This window comes from Eleutherodactylus coqui, chromosome 8 (assembly GCF_035609145.1).
Source record: "Eleutherodactylus coqui strain aEleCoq1 chromosome 8, aEleCoq1.hap1, whole genome shotgun sequence".
NCBI classification, from domain to species: domain Eukaryota; kingdom Metazoa; phylum Chordata; class Amphibia; order Anura; family Eleutherodactylidae; genus Eleutherodactylus; species Eleutherodactylus coqui.
The window spans coordinates 69,033,291-69,051,369 of record NC_089844.1 but is presented as its reverse complement, the minus strand read 5'-3'; the positions used below and the strand labels follow the sequence as shown (position 1 = coordinate 69,051,369).

The window sequence follows — 18,079 nt, the reverse complement described above, 5'->3', positions numbered from 1 at the left end:
ATTTCAGAAAGAGAGAGCCCCCTAGGAAATCCTGAACCAAAAATTGGATTGCAAATGGTTAATGCTGTGTACCCCTGCTGTAAGGAAAATTGACAAAAAGACTGAATATGTGATTGTAATTAAAAATGTTTTATAAAAGAATAGAAGAATTTCCTCCCACACATAAAGCCTGATAAAACCGATTTCTTATAATCTCATTGTTATGGTACATTAAAGCTTACGTCAGTAGAAAATATATCATGCTGGGGGTATGAATATTCATATTGATCAGCCGTGTAGCACATCAGATCTAGGTACAGAAGAGTCGTACTCTTGTAATTACTCAGTCTGAATCTTGCCTAGGGTTGACATTTAAGAGTGCCGTCTGTGTGGGAGTCCAGCTTCTTCAGAGATGTGACTGGTCATGCTTAAATTTGGTTTATTTGTAATCTAATAAAAATGTCTATGGGTTATATTTAATTTGGCCAGTTCAAGTAAAGAAAAGTCAGCTTATCTCTTCTGACAAGCTGTTTCTTCAAATACAGTTCCTGAGCTGATAATGGCAGCTTTAAGTCAAGTGTTTTTTTAACAAACGCGCCAGAGTATGAACATACAGTATTTCTCACAAGACCTAAAACTAAGCTAATTAATCACTATAGAATTTAGTATTATGCTTAATAAGGTCTAACCTCAACATCCAACCTGCGGGGCACTGCGATTGGCTGACTCCTACTTCAGCTCGAAGGATGGCCATACAGATTTGGGTCTATTCGCACCACAATTTAGACTACATCTCACGGTTCTGTCTAAGGACTATGTTTGAATCCAATTTTCTGACGTAGATATAGTCTTACTGAACCCACTGATTTGGGCAGCCCCAGACGATCATCTAATGTGTGGCAGCCTACCCACTCTCCCCCCAACGGCAGATGTCGGGGAATATTAGGTTCTGGCAATTGGGTTTCAATTGCCCAATTTGTTTGTTCTCGAGAGATCAGCCTGGCATTGGCTCCCCCCCCCCCCCCCCTCTCTGCATTCAGAACAACTGCATAATCGGCTTGGCTTGGATGTAATGTGATCAGGCGAGCCGCTATCTTATGTATGTAGTATCTATTGAGAATATATATATAAGATGTCTGTACCTCTCAACTTTAGACCAGGCTTACATGAATGTAAAGTTCGAAGACCATCAAATACATTGCCTTATGCTAGTTCGCTCTCATTTGCATGTAAGAATTGTGTAATACGCGAGCACAAAAAAGAACATAGCATGTTCTAGTTTGCCACGTATCACAGTCAGAGAGCCATTGTTCTCTATGGGCGTGTAATCAACGACATCCAGCGCAGGAAATTTTAACAAAAAAACCATGAAGACTGCGCATGACATGTGAGTTACAGTGTCATGTGCAGTACAATATCATTTCTCATACGTGGCGATAGAGTAGCTGACCGCCGACTCCGCATTGGTAAACTGCTACATGACTCATGCAGTGTTTAATGTGATTGTTCCCAGCAAGAGAAACGACGTAATCTTGTAGATATGACACCTTTTAAGGGGTAACAAAAATACATGATGTAATAATAGCAAGCTTGCGAACCAACGCAGGGTTCTTCTTCAGGCTTATGGATTAGATCTGAAGAGGCATGAATATTTATACACACTTATAACATACATACTTATGACAAGGCACAGATATGGATGTGATTGGTTCGCACTTAAAAGGAATTCTGCAACAGCAAACAAACTTTTTTTGTCTAGGCACTGATAGCAGAGTGAAAGTTTTATGGTCCCTAAATTACTGTTGGGGGGGGGAGGGTCAGCAGGCTTGAATTGCTACAAGAGGTACACAGACATTGAGCTAAACACTGATAAGGGAGTGAAAGTTTATGGTCCATGAATTACTGTTGATGGGGGTCTTATCTGTATAATAAATGCTGGGAACAATCACATTTTGCTCTACTGCCTAACACGGTACCAGATCTTTTTTTCATTATATCATGCAGTGTTTTACACATATGGCTGTGTAAGCCCAACCTTACAGGGAGGAAAAGAGGGAAGTGACAATTTTTCTAAGCCCCACCCTCAACCAGCCCCCATTTCTGACCACATCAAATTTATCAGGAGGGGGCGCTTTTAGGGATGGGACTCAAAATTTTAACAACACACTCTCTATCTGGGTGATTAAATTATGCATGTGAAACGCCCACGATGCAGCAAGCCATTGAAAATTATCCCCAAACTGCTAGTCTAATAAAACAATTACAACACTCCATGTATATAATATTGTAATCATTGAAAGTAGAACATTTCGTTACATAAATACAGCACCAGAACCAAGATCATAACATAGGTACAGCACCAGAACAAGATCATAACATAGGTACAGCACCAGAACCAAGATCATAACATAGGTACAGCACCAGAACCAAGATCCGTACATAAATACAGTACCAAAACCAAGCTTGGTACGTAAATGCAGAACCAAAGATCAATTAAGGAATAAGCTGTAAAGTCAAGTCAGCCCCTACTAATTAAGTTTGTTCTTTCTAGAATGACCTGTATGATATGAGTTATCAGTTCACAAAACTAGAATGCTACTGCTCATCATCACTCTACAGACCATACAGTGACTACATGACTGATGTAGGCAGCCAGTGGAAGAATAACAATCACATTGTGACTCACATGTGACTTCATGTCTAATTAGCATTGTGGTTTTTGTCACGTAGCGAGGGGGAGGCTTAGATTGTGCAGTGACTGGTACCCAACTTTCTGGGACTCTGCACGTCAACCAGACAAGCGACCATCACCTTTTGTCACAATTCTACTGTAATCTGCCTAGCCCTGTGCTCACTATCGCTGAGATTGCAAGCTTGAAGTTGCTAGACCACAGTTTGATTTGTACTCAGCTTTCCCGGGCTTCTGCATGCATGCAAAGCGAAAGCTCAAATCACGATCTAATCATTCTAGTACACTCCAGAGCTCTACAATGCCATACAAATACATGCTGCCACCACCAACGTTCACGGGCATTGGACCCGAATGCTTATTAGCCACAGTTCTGTCTTTAGAGATATGGTTTCGTGTTAACACGGACGAGGTTCACTAATTAATTGAAAGTTTAATTCTAAAAAGTAGCAATGCTTATTACAGAAAAATACAAAAATGATGTTACAAGGTAATAAGCAAGAGGCATACATGAGATATTCACAGATGGTTATTAAAATGGAAGGATTAAAGTAAGAGTGTTACCATTCTTTGTGTGGAGTCTCACAGAATTATAGGACAGTCCTCATGCATTTGACCTCCAAGGGGCTGACTCTGAGCACACGTTCCTGTGCGATTTATTTATTTTTATTCTTTTTTTAAACCCCTTGTGAGGTAACTCCCATTTAGCTGCTTCCAGCCCCCGTGGAGGTCTTGCTTACATTGCATCGCATAGACATTGAAATCCATATTTTTTTCTTAACTCCATGTGGGTGAGGCCCACAATGAAAATATGATGGCGACGTTTCCTCTCATGATCTTACATACGTTTTGAGCCCACACATGAAGGGGGGCGGACATATATTTTCCCAGATCTGTGGTTCTTGGGTTTCTGAGCATTCCGTAAGGATAGAAGTCCCAGCTTCTTATTCATGGTGATGTGACATTTCGCAAAATATCTATGTCGATGGGCTGCGACGTACAGATCAGTCAGAATTTCCATATTACATTTTCCTCTTTGTTTGAGAGAGAGTCTCTTTGTTTGAATTTTGGCTACAAAAAGTTATCAGGTCTGGCTGTAACGAGCTCGAAAAATGGGGAGGAGAAGTTACTGGCTTGTGAAGGGGTTATTCCTGTTCTTATCTGCTATTGTATACATTTCCTGGCTCTGGTTTAGCAGGGGCTGTGGTACATCACAGACCCCCTGGGGGGAATGTGAAAGTCTTTCTGAAGCCTACTTCAAAGCTCCCTTTTAGCGCTCAGCTTTCCTAGATGCTGAAAAGCATTTATCCCTTCCATCTACAAACTACACAGCTTTGTTGCAAAACCACGTGCGACTAAGGCCATACCTCACAGTTTTCTTCTCCATCCAGTCCAGATCGACATGACAGCTTCTTTTGGATACAACTTGTCTCTGCAGAGGTTTCCACATAGATATCTTTGGCTCTTTACTTTTTCATAGCCATAATTCATATATGAAGATAGGCCCCATGAATAATGAATCACACATCACTGTCCCCTGTAGTAATAGTCCGTACAGCGCCCTATTGTAAATAAGGAGCCATACTGTCCCTCTGTAGTAATAAATAGTCGTACTGTTCGCTGTGTAGTAATATAAGCCATACTGCACTCCTAAAGTAATATATAGCCATAATGTTCCCTTGTAGTGGTATATAGCCATACTGTCCTCCTGTAGTTGTATGTAGCCATACTGTCCCCCTGTAGTAATATGTAGTTAAACTGTCCCTGTAGGAATTAATAACCCCTTGTAGTACTATATAGTTGAACTGCCATAAATAGCCATACTGCCCTCAAGTAGGAATATAGAGCCATAATGTCACCCTTTAGTAATATATAGCCATACTGCCCAGATCTGGCCCAAAATTCTGAAAGAAAAAGCTTTGCAGCTGAGTGGAAATCGAACGGACCCCATTATAGTCAATAGGGTTCGTTTGGCTCTGTTCGGTTCTGTCATAAGACAGAGACATTCTCCTTTCCTGCTCCCCGAACGAAGCAGGAAACTGCAACCCCTAACGCAGATGTAAAACCGCCCTTACACAATTCTTTGTGCCCACAGCTCTGCCGTTAAACTGTTAAACCTCACATTATTAAGAAGACATTTTAATTTTCCAAATTTAACACAGAGCCAGAATATAAATTGATTGCGCAACCGGGTCCCAATTAATTTGAGAGTGAAAGGTCTTCTGTTCTAGGTGACGAGTTCCAGTGCGTAGAGTACAGATGTTGGTGCAGTGTTGTCCTAGTGTAATTAGGATTCATGTAATATGCATAAACCAGATTTTTCTCCTCTGGCATCTCCCTGTAATATTATCTTTTTATTCCAAAGGAAAATTCCTAAGTGACTGTTATGCATCTCTGTATATAAAATTCTTCTTATCACGATTTTGGGTGCAGCCTGCAGAAGGAGAAAAATAGTGGAATTCTACCAGAATGTTCTAAACTAATAGAAGAGGAAAACAATATTTCAGATCACTTTAATGATTTATTTTTGTACTATATCCCCCCTCCCGCAAGCCATTCCCGTTTTTGGTGCAAGATACAAAAAGATGTGCAACAGGGCACAGAGGGCATTGTTGTTTTTTGACATTTTTATGTAAGGATTAGTACTAAGCAGCTGCCCTTTGACTGCTACAGAAGGCCAACTTCCTGAATAATAAAGTCATTACTGTAGACAAAAAAAAGAAGAAATGCAGAAAATCATCGGGCACTGCTGATATTGAAGATGGAGTCACCAATAGATAGTGAAAAACTATCTATTAGACTACATATTTCAGCGCCGCACAGACATCTTTGTGTTTGTCCCGCACTGAAACACATATCTGAGTGTTGTGCCTGTGTAGGTAAGTGGATTTCTTGTTGCCCAGTATTGCCCTATGCTTACTGCCAGAGGTCCCTGCACTATATGGAGTGCTTTTTATTATTCCTAGTATTTATTACTCTAGACGTGACCGGTAGCAGTTTGAGACTTTGAGACTTTTTTTTAGTGTTTTTGTTGGAAGGTTAAGACTTTACCTAGTAATTGCGTGACCAGATATTGGCATTTGAGTATTATACTTAATATCATAGCTAGTATTAAGCAAGGCCACAGATTTCAGCCTTGGATAAATTAGATTTTTTAACCCTTTGCAATCTAATTTTGGATTCAGGGTTTCCTAGGGGGCTTTCTCTTTCTGCCATTATACAATGGTGCCATCTGCTGGCTAGAGCCAGTACTGCGGTATGGGACATGCTGGAGAGGCCCCCGACAACAGAGCGGCCAATAATATACAGTAAGAATACCCTGCCGGACGTCTTCCGACATCGGAGCTGTACAGCCTTCAATCAGAATGTCTTCAGACGTCAGACAGTGGATTGGAAAGGGTTAAAGATATAACCTTATAAATACTAATTTTCCAAGTGTTCAGTGGGAAGAGTGTACATCTGTTGACACGTTGCCGCCACACCTACCAAAATTCTCATAGTTAAAGGGGTATCTCATTGTACATTTCAAATAAAATCTGATTGCGGAGTCTCCCACCAACTGGAAGAATGGTGTCCTGTATTTCCACTTGCTACCCTAATATTAGGTCAAAGTGAAAGTAGTTAACTGGTATTTCTTCCAATGTACGGGTTTATGAGTAGTGTGCTTAGCTATTTCCATGTCTCCTGTATTCATCTATGGGAGATGGGGAAACAGTCGAGCATGCTCGATTTACTTATTTCCATAGCTCTTCATAGACTTTTACGTAGAACCATGTCGACTGCAGGACATCATAGCAAAAATGCCTAAATGAAATTTTCCTTATCGAATGTCTGTTCTGGTGACCTCAACTTATTCCCCAATTAAATAAAAAAATGTGGTCCCTATATGTGGTCACACTTGTGTGTCTGTTAGGCCTCAGCTGCTATGTTTTCCATGTCTTTATTTATCTCAGCTACTGATAGTGAAAATGAGAACAAAGCTGCTATGAGCTAAAACAATCAACTGTGTCATGGCAAAGGAGAGCAGAAGAGGTCCAGCTGAACACCAAGGAAATAGGCACTTACAGGGGCATAACTATAGGGGACGCAGTTGCATCCGGGCCCAAAAGCCTTAGGGGGCCCATAAGGCCTCTCTTCTCCATATAGGGAGCCCAGTACTATGAATAAAGCATTATAGTTGGAGGCCCTGTTACAGGTTTTGCATTGGGGCCCAGAAGCTTCAAGTTAGTCCTCTGGGCACTTACATGTTAGGTAGATGGCATCAGGACATAAAATCAAGGGTACACAACGTTTTTGGTGCTGACGATGTTTGCAATATGGAAAAGTAACAAATGGTGCATCAATGAACTAAGAACAATGGGGTTTGAGAACATTGAAGAAGTGTAATAGGGGGAATTTATGATGTCATCGAGATTTGTTTTAAAAACTGTTAAAATAGTACAAAGTATGTGGTGGAAGATACATGGCTATAAGAGCATTACATCAAGACTGCCAACAATATAGGGGCTGTAGGTTTGTTCCCATCATTCCAGTTTTTAATATCATTTTTCATATCACCATCATTTTAGATTTTTCTCCCTCATTCCTTACCAGTAGTTGTCAATCATATTTTAGGTAATTATGTCTCTTTACCCACAACCAGTAATTTACATTTTAACTGTAATGTCCCATTTTTCCTTTCCTGTCCTTGTGGCTGCTATTTTCAGCTATGTAACTAGTGATTATTATGAGTGGTTCTAATATCTACGTGTGAAATGTTACTCTGCCCAGTGCTAAAAGTCTTCCTGGAGATACGGAATAAAGCCGAATATGGATATGTTCCTGAAAATTATATGTAATCATGGCATCCCAACACATTTCAGCCGGAAGTCTGTTCCACGCTCATCAGGGAACCCTCAATGTTGTAGGGCAGGCTATAATGAGTACCCAGCTTATGCTGTGTATGTATGGCACTAAAAAGGCTTTTACATTTTTTCAGTGATATTTCAGGGATTCCTCATAGAATCATAGAATGGTGGATTTGGGAGGGACCTTCAGGGTCATCGGAGATATCCTATTGTAAGGGATAGGCTTTGCAAGTGGTCTTCCATAGTCAGAGCGGTCACCCTATATTATAGGCATCTTAGGGAAGCGTAGCCTCTTGTTAGAGTATATCAAGGGCAGATACCGTCCCCACCCTCTGCGGAAGAATTAATTTCCTGCAACCCAGCAGTCTTTAGGGATTGGTAAGACTTTTCCAATCTATTTTTGTATCTACTGTGTACCTATGGGACGTCTCCATTAGTCAGAGTTGTTATCCCCTTTATGCTGCATTTTGGTATTTGCTGTTATTGTTGAAATGTTAACATTCTATTTCTGCTAGATGTCACACGTGAATATATTCTAAAGACCTATATTAAAAGTAAAGTTTTATAGCTTTCGCCCCCTCTTTTTTTGTTGTACAAATATAATTATGCTAATATTTTTTGGTTCTTGGTTTAATACCTCGGTTTAAGAGTGCCTCAGCTTGAGGGCAGGCTCTCTCCTGAATTTTTGCTCTGATTAAAGGGCAAAAACTCAGGTTGCAAGCCTTGCTCTCAATGGGGCCACCACTGCTTCCAGGGGCCCCATTGAAATCAATGGCCTGCTGGCAACCCCTGCAGTGATTTTCGGGGAAGGGCTTTAAATATAAGCCCTTCCCTGAAAAATCATCCCTAGCTGTAGTAAAAAATATTTACTCACCTGTCCGCCACTGCCAGGGCTCAGGCCTGTCTTGCCACCACTTATTCTCCTTGCATTTTTAATCCCTGCCTGCTGAAAAGCTTCAGAGCAGTGCAGGGAGAAGAATCGGCGGCTAGATGCGCCTGAGCCGCGGTAGACAAATGAGTATATATTTTTTCAATTTTTCTACTACAGATAGTAATGATTTTCAGGAAAGAGCTTATATTTAAAGCTCTTCCCTGAATACGACTGCGGGGTGCCGGCATCCTATTGCTCTCAATGGGGAAATGCCATCCCCATTGAAATCAGTGTGAGAGCTTTGTGATCCGAAACGGATTAATGGCTTTTCCATTCATTTCAATGGGGAAAATTGATTTGACTTATGAGTATTTTGGGTTAAGAGCTCCGTCACGGAACAAATTAAACTCTTAACCCATGGCACCACTGGGCAAGTTTTTCCAAAACCTCATTAGTCAACACGATGTGTTTTATTTGTAACTTTATCTATGCAAAAATGAATTACCATAGATACAAGAATGGATAATGTCTATCTATCTGCTGTGCCCCAAAATACCAACATGTGTCTCAGAATATCTTTTTGTGACACAAAATGCTAATTTCCAATATAGTGTTTATCGAATTGGTCCTTAAAGAACCTAACCAGTTATGTCTTGAGATTTGGTCTAACGGTCTAATTACACTGGTCAACAGTGAAAATCTTGAAAATAAATATTTCTTAATTATTTCATCATGGAAGAAGCAAAAATGACATTGAAAACTTTGAGTTAGCTCTTGGCTCGGAGATGTAGCCCTGACAACTGCGGTGCCATGAGTGACGAACATGGAGAGCGATTCCATCAGGATATATCGAAAATGGAACGAAGGTATCAGGGAAAACATAACGCTTATCTGCTTACTGCTTGCGGACTACTGTTGGACAGTGACAAGAGACGCTGCAGAAAAGGAGTACAAGCGACTAGCAAAGAGGATCCGTTCACGTGATTAAGCCCATTTATTTGAAGTTAGTGTATCTATAAAACCAGAGTTAGGCCTACTAAACAAAATATAACGTCACATTCATTTTCCTCGACCCAAAATAGGGTAGTTTAGTTATTTTGAGAAAAGAAAGAACTTCAAAGTTTTTTTTTAGTATTTTAATTTGAGACTAGTATATCTTAAAAACCAGAGCGAATAATAATATCATTATCGTGTTTCTCGACCCAAAACTAGGTTGGTTTAACTATTTTGAGAAAGTAAAAAATTTCAAAGTACATTTTTGTTGTCCAGTGTTATTGAGTAAACGAATTAAATCATGTTTGCAAGGGGCTGTACCAGAATTACAAGTTATACTCTATCCAAAGGACGTGCTGGGGGTCTCACTGCTGACCCCAAAAACAGGGTTCCTCTGTTCCCTATCCTCTTCAAAGTGGGTTTTATTGCAGCCCTCACAATGAGGAGGAGAATGAATGGAGCAACCATTGCGCAAGCACTCTGCCGTTCCATTTATTTTCAATGGGACTTCATAGATAGCCGAGCGGCAAGGTATTTCCGTCACCCAATTGAAGTGAATGGAGTGCTGACCATGCATAATCGGCAGCGCTCTATTCAGTGTGACATCACTCCAGGTCGGAACAGCATCCCTGCAGTGATAAGCAGAGGGGTACACGGGACCCTCATTCTCAGGGTCAGTAGTAGCGATGAGCGAGCATACTCGCTAAGGACAATTACTCGAGCGAGTATTGTCCTTAGCGAGTACCTGCCCGCTCGGAAGAAAAGATTCGGGTGCTGGCGCGGGTGAGCGGTGAGTTGCAGGAGTGAGCCGGGGGGGGGGGGGAGAGAGGGAGAGAGAGATCTCCCCTCCGTTTCCCCCCTCCTCTCCCCCACCGCTCCTGCCCCCTGCCGGCACCCGAATCTTTTCTTCCGAGCAGGCAGGTACTCGCTAAGGACAATGCTCGCTCAAGTAATTGTCCTTAGCAAGTATGCTCGCTCATCTCTAGTCAGTAGTAAAGTTGAGCGAACATACTCTGGTGAGCTTGATGCTCGTTCGAGTATTAGCGTACTCGATGGTGCTCGTTACTCGAAGGAGCATCAAATCACGTTCAACCCCACCCCAGCTTTTGGCCCCTCCCCGCTGTGACGTGCCTGTTTTGGCCCCTGCCTGCCACGATGGAGCGCACGTCATTTGAAAATTTTTGGTCGGGAAGGGGGAGGGAGAGACAGACGAACCAAGGAAAAAAAAGAAAAAAGCTTGGGATCCTGCGTTCTACATACAAAAATGCTCGAGTCTCCCATTGTAGCCAATGGGGTTCGTTACTCGAGTAGAGCTCCTGAATTTACGAAAAGCTCGACTTGAATAATGCGGGCCCGAGCATTTGGGTGCTCGCTCATCTCTAGTCAGTAGGTGTCTCGGTGGTGAACCCCACTGATCAGAAAGTTATCCCACATCCTGTGGATAGAGGATACCTTGTGTTTCTGATGCAACCCCTTTAAGGACATTTTCAATACATAAACTGTTAGGATTTGTTTGAGGATCAATGGTCCCTGCTGTAACCGAATTCTATTATGTGCCACACAATACCATTCCGTGATACAGAATACAATATCATTGAGACAGAATTCAATTAAATGCTACCACTGGACTCCTAAATTCGTAAATTAGTGCTGTAGCGTAAAGAATCCTCTTGCTACACTTCAAGGGCTTTAGACTTCCTTACCTAAACCGTAGCTAGTCAAGTAGCGCATTTTACTGTGACTGAGTGTATAAAATAAGAACCTCTATTACAAAGCTCAATACAGAAGAATGCCATCTGCATTTGATGACCGTTGGCCCCATCAGCAGAACTACCGATACATTAAATTAAAGCGTTTTTATTTTTTTCTCTCTAGGAAATTGCCAGCGTGCAGTAATAGACACACACATCGTTTTCTGGCTGTCATTTCCATTTTCAATAGGTAACAGTTCATTGTAATGTACGACAGTCTTTTAGTTGTATAACATTTATTAGCTGTTCTTGTTTTATAGGCAACTTTTTTTTCCCTCTATTTAATCTTGTTATTGCTGAGCATGAAGCGGTCGGCTTTACTGGCAAGACTTCAGCAATGGAAAGAAGTCCAATGCCAGCTATTTAATCCATCTGCCTGTGTTTCTGTGTAGATGACCTAAATGCCCCAAAGGAGCACTATTTGTGCTGGCAATTGCATATCTACAATTAGTGTGCCTCGTTCTTGATCAGAGGCCTGGGGATACAAGCTTGAGAGGAAAAAAAGATTTTTCCTTTGGTTGGAAGTTATGTAAAGGGAAGCATGAAGAAACTACAAAGCAGACATGACACGAGCTGTTTGTTATCTTCCTTTTATAATTTAGATCTTTGGTAATTGGGGTTTATATCACAGTAATATTACCAGAATTGCAAATTATTCCCTAAATATAGGATAGGGGATAACTTGCTGATTGGTGGCACTCTCACCACTGAGACCCCTGGTGATCTTGAGAATGAGACTCCCGTTTCCCGTTCTCCTGTTACTGCGGAAGTCACTTCTTCCCCCACAGTGACATCAGCATGAAGGGAGTGGTGGCCAAGCGGGAAGGTCAGCGCTCCATTCATTTCAATGGGGCTGACAGAAATACCCGAACGGGTGCCACTCAGGAAACTCGACAGTCCCATTGAGAGTGAATGGAGCGCTTGCGCAATCGGCACCCTATTCAGTCTGCTCCTCACTATGGGGGTGCAGTAACCCCACAGTGAGGAGGACAGGGCACATAGGATACCTGTTCTTGAGATCATCGGTGGTGAGACCCCCACCGATCAGCAGGTTATTCCCTATCCTGTGGATAGGGAATAACTTGAAATTCTGGTACAACCCCTTTAATGAAATATCTTTTAATATCTTTATTACAAGGGGGTTGTGTGGTTTAGAAAACTACCTTTCAAATGCACTATTTCGGAATTCTAAATTACTGTATAGGAAGTCATTTCTCTGACTAGCACAGGCACACCGTTATTTTTAATGGAAACTGTGTAATAAGGGACATAGCTAAAGGCTAATGGGCCCTGGTGTGAAATTTAAGCCCCTCCTTTGCTCTTCATGGCCATGGACCGCCTGGAGCTTTCCACTGCGTTGCTGGATCTCTTAAGTTGCCTATTGATGCAGCATTAGCAGCCAGGGATATTGTTAGAGTGATTGTAAAGATCAGGGACACAAGCTCCAGAACACAGGCATTACTTCACCCTCCCGAAAAGATATAAAACATTAAAAATATCTTAACACAAATTTCTCAGACATTATACTTAAAAAAACAACTGTTATAACATGGCAGCTCAGATACAGCAGCTCAACCCTAGTGTAGCTCTAAATAATACAGTCACCATACAAATGTCAATTACTACCTCTACTCAGTGATAGTGATTACAGTTCAATTACCTCCAGTGATCACAGGTGACTTCATCTTTGTTTGATGTATGTTTTCCTTTATCTTCTCTATCTTATACCACCCCTCCATGAAGAATTCTTCCACTATTTCTGTCTTCACACTCTCCCCATCGTGCCACTACTCCTTCCTCTCATGTCGGAGTAATAATTTCTCTTTGCAACCCCCATAAGCCAGTAGTTGCCCCATCTGTGTCACCCCACACTGATATGTGTCCCCCCTCTGTGTCCTCTCACACTGATATGTGGCTCATTCTGTGTAGCTTCGCAAAAGAGTCAATTCGGTTAATATCATAGAAGGCTGTTTTTAGTAGATATTGGAGATGGCAACAGGAACCCTACATGGACCTGGATTTTATCACTGAATAGATGAATGGACGTGGCCTGTTTCAACTGCCCTACTGCTTCATTTATTAAAGATTTTACAGCATATTCAAAATATCTGATCATATTAGATCTGTGCTCCTGGGTATTAAAGGGATTTTCTGTGATCTAAAAAAAAGTGGTTAAGGACAGGGAATTCGACAAAAATAAGAAACTATGCAGTAATCACTGGTTAAGTGTCCCACCGGAGCAGCTGGACATTTAACTGGTGAATACTGCTTAGTTTCTTATTTTGGCCCACTCCTTGTGCCTCCTATTAAGGATTTGATCCTAATATTCCAAATAGTTTTTTTGTAGGATAGTTAGTAGGGTGCTGCCAGTCCAATTACCATCTCCATAGGTAACGGAAATGCTTAATTGTAAAAAAACGAAAAGGATTAGCTGTGGGTGCAACCCTTGTAATGTAAAGGGATTAACTCAACTTCTTCTTTATTAATTCGATAGCCAGCGCAAATAACGCATTTCGGGGACGCAGCCTCTTCTTTAGAAATGGTCGCAATGCAGACAGGGATGTCACTGGATATTCATATCCCTTTAGCTGATAAAGGTGGCTGCGAGCCTCTTCTGGCCATGGATATTTGACCCCAACCCCATTGGCCAAATGGTAAGCCCAACCCTAGATTGTGTGCAGGCGCCTGTGTGTGTATAATGGAGGTTTTTGACTATTGTACTTATGAAACATCCCAAAGTGTATGACCTGCTATATCTTTTAGGACAAATGGCCTTGGATCACCCAGCCCTCCCAGCATGTTGGAAAGATACTTAACATTTAGTTATCAGACTTTTGTAAAAGGTTAAAAAAGAGTCCTACCCTGAAGGTAGGCATATTCATTTCAAATAGTATATCCTGGAGACCAGGCCTGGTAATAAAGATAGCTTGGATAGTTTGTTAAAAAAAACTTTGTTGAACTAGCTAGGTAAATATTTAATACGGTCTGCCTTCATGATCTGTTAATAGCTTTCAAAGTCATTTTGCTTAATTAGATATTTAAATTTAATTGCTGCGTCTCTTTAAGGTCCCATCAAGGCATTTTTTACCGAGAAGAAAAGGCGCATTACTTAAACGGACAATTCAGTATTGTATTTGCTCAAGTAATAACCTGCAATTACATTCACGGTTTTTAGTGTCATCAATGACCAAAGGAAATGAAGACGTAAATGTTTGAAGCTGTAGTGATTATGACAATTGACTTGTACTTATTAGATTAGACGGCAAGGAACACTTTTACTTAGAAAACGGTCTGTGAAATATGAGCATATTCTACATTGATGGCTTTAGTCGACTAGAGATGAGCAAGCGTATTCGCTAAGGCAAACTACTCGAGCGGGTAGTGCCATATGCGAGTACCTGCCGGCTCGTCTCTAAAGATTCGGGTGCCGGCGGGGGAGAGCGGTGAGTTGCGGGAGTGAGCAGGGAGGAGTGGGGGGAGAGAGTGAGAAAGAGATCTCCCCCCCCCCCCCCCCCCCTGTTCCTCACCGCTCTCCCCTGCCGGCACCCGAATCTTTAGAGACGAGCGGGCAGGTACTCGCATAAGGCACTACTCGCTCGAGTAGTTTGCCTTAGCGTGTACGCTCGCTCATCTCTAATGCCAACTAATAATGTATTGGCCAACTTATATCCTTCAGTGCAATATTTCATGAGAAAAGTTGACACACACGGCAATAATTCTTGCCATAGGAGAATATATCAGAGCCAGGGGACTCTATATGAAACTTGTATGTGCTGTACACAGAGTACAAAGACATAGATACAAGACTGACCCAGAGAAGCATGGTGGACATGTCCTATAGGCCTCTTTTTCACACGAGCCCATTTTTACTCTGTATTTGGTTTGTGTTCTGCGAGCCATAATGCAGAGCTAAGTAAATCTATGTATCTATTTACATGGCCATATTTTTCATGGCTGTGTTTTAAAAATGCGGAATGCGCTACTTTTGTCCATTTTTGCCTTTTGGATTTTCATTGATTTGGTATTTATTCTCTATTGGGCAAATATAGATCAGCATTTGTCCAGTAGAAAATAAAACCAATAGCAGCAAATATGGAGGCAAATGCAGATCAAACAATGATGAAATACTAATCATATATGGTTGCAACGTCATCTGTTACACACCTGTATTGCAGATCCGTATTATGGACTGGTTACACTATGCTGACTTGAAACTGGCTTAAGAAAGCAAGAAACTTATCTGATAAAAAAAAACATTAAAAGGGTATTCTGGGTTGCAGACAAATTTACTGGTATTCATTCATCCACTAGATAGGTGAAAACTGATAGATTGGTGGCGGTCCGTCCATTGGGACTCCAACCAGTCCCAAGAATGGGGGTTTCGTTTCCCCCATCCTCTTCACTTCCTGGTTGCTTCTCCCACGTCACTGAATGAAGGTCACGCTCGCGCAATGCCACTCCATTCATTTTTAATGGGACTGCTGCAGTTACCCAAGTACAATCGCTCAGCTATATCCGTCAGTCCCACTGAAATGGTAACGTATGGCAACGCAGCACTCAATAAGGATATCACCAACCTGAGGTGGAAAATGCACCAGTCCAGCAAGGCCCGGATCAAAGCCAGAAATAGTAGACAGGATGCATGGAGTAAACCAGGCAGCATCTGATGAGTTTCAACAAGTAAATTCCTTTTATTCCTCCATAATACAAAAAGACGGCGACGTTTCGGCTTCAACTTAAGCGTGACCTGCTCTCCATTTAGCGACGCGGAAGAAGCAACCGTGATAGTGAGGAGGATAGGCAAAATGGGACCCCCATTTTCTGGATCTGTGGTAGTTCCAGCGGTCAGAAACTTAGGTGAAAACTTGAAAATTCTTTGCCTAACCAAAATACTCCTTAAATGATAGAAATGTTCTTCCATGTACAACTCAGTACAGTCAGTAAGAACTATACAAGAAATAAAGGGGTCATAGGGAACATTCAGAAATACAATTTTTGTCCCTTTGTCTCTCCCTAGAAAGAGTGTTTGTGGTCAGACATTGGCTATGAATAAGAACCATCGATAGGTTTACGTAAGTGATGCTATTTTTGAAAGTGCAGATATCATGTTTAAGATGTCTTTAAATACATTTTGAGGTTTTTTTTAGGTTAGCTTTTTTGGATTGCCAGAGAGCCAACAGGTACAAGTACGACTCTTTTCTTCCAATACAAATGACTGTCTCTTAGAGCTCCATTTCCATCTACTCTTGATCTATTTTTTAGCCTTCCAGTCAGGTTGTTTCATATGGGAATATTTCAAAAGCACCTACCTCTGGAGACACTTAAACCTAGCTCAAAGTAATTTTTTTTTTGCTTTAAAATGCCCAATAACCCATTGTTTCACTCGTTATATCCCATTTGAAATGAAAACTAGGCCAATGGTTCAGCTGATCTCCGAACAGCCAACTTCAGGAACTATTAAGGAGAAGCTTTACCTCTTCTGACAGAGAAGGTGGTTAGCCTTTTTTAGGGCTTTTCATTACAGGGTATCATATCCTGATCAGCTTGTGAACGTTTGTGACTAGAGATGAGCGAGCGTACCCGCTAACGCAAACTACTCGAGTGAGTAGTGCCTTATGCGAGTACCTGCCCGCTCGTCTCTAAAGATTTGGGTGCCGGCGGGGGGCGGGGAGCGGCAGGGGAGAGCGGGGAGGAAGGGGGGGGAAATCTCTCTCTCACTCTCCACCCCCCCCCCCCCCCCCCCCGCTCACTCCTGCAACTCACCACTCTCCCCTGCCGACACCCGAATCTTTAGAGACGAGCGGGCAGGTACTCACATAAGGCACTACTCGCTCGAGTAGTTTGCCTTAGCGAGTACGCTCGCTCATCTCTAGTTATGACCGAACAGTTCCATCCTAGACCTATATTAGAAATGTTAACAGTATTTAGAAATCATGCATCAGATGTAAATCAGGATTAATCAGATAGTACTTGCTGAACTACAAGGAATTCCCAGCTGTTGCCATAGAAGTCCATCAGCAGACTGCAGATCAATCGAGCAATCGCCTCAGTCTGCCTTTGGACTTCAGAGTATAGTTGCAGAACAGCCTGTAGTCTGCTGACAGATGTGTAGGGAAGCAATGAGGGATTTGTACTATATTTTATAGGAACACTCCAGCTTCTATAGGGAATAACTCTGGTAGTAATACTATATGGAGGAATCTAAGCAATATTAGTGGAGTTTCAGCCAAAGTAGGTCAGCACTTTTAACGTTTTCAAGGGGATTAAAATGTTTGTATTTATCTTGAAGCACCAATCAATTTTACTTTATTCAGTTGAAACTAGGATTTTCCGGATGGGAATGTTGGGTATTCTGTTCTTTACCAGCTGTTCTCTTGCAAGCATCTACAAGGGCATTTGGCTTTCCACTTAAGTGCCTGGCTGTATCTTACACCCCATCTGTGCACAATGACATGGCAGGGGAAAGGGCTCACTGACCCGGTTAATCTTGGATGTGTTACTTGATCTTTTCTACTTTGCTAAGTTTAGAAGCATTGCAGAGGGCAAAGCCATGCCGTGCTGTCAGTTTATACCGTTGACCTAATGCTTCAGTGCCTCTAAGAAAAACACCATGAATCAGTTTTCTATAACATTACTGGGAACATTCTATATACTCATAGCATATAATAACTATGTTCATCTGTATTCATTCAGATAGATCGGGCTTAGTTTAAGTCTTATAGCATTCGGTTGTTACTATTGGAACCACTACTTTGGCCAAACACATGCAATTTTATATGGATTTTGGGGTAGATATTGGAGTTTCTTGGTATGTGTATTCATTTATCTGTCTGCCAGCTCTTCAATCATTGGGAGGTGCCGTAATAAGCTTTGGTAACTGTCTAGCAAGAGGCGCCATTGGCAGCAGGTGACAATATTTGAAATCTACAACCCTGTAGAGATTGAGCAG

At 41.7% G+C, this 18,079-nt stretch overlaps 1 protein-coding gene across 4 annotated transcripts in view; it reads left to right on the top strand.

Moving 5' to 3' along the window:
- OSBPL6 (oxysterol binding protein like 6) overlaps positions 1–18,079 on the top strand; it is a 257,243-nt gene that overhangs the window by 92,049 nt on the left and 147,115 nt on the right. The window lies entirely within an intron of this gene.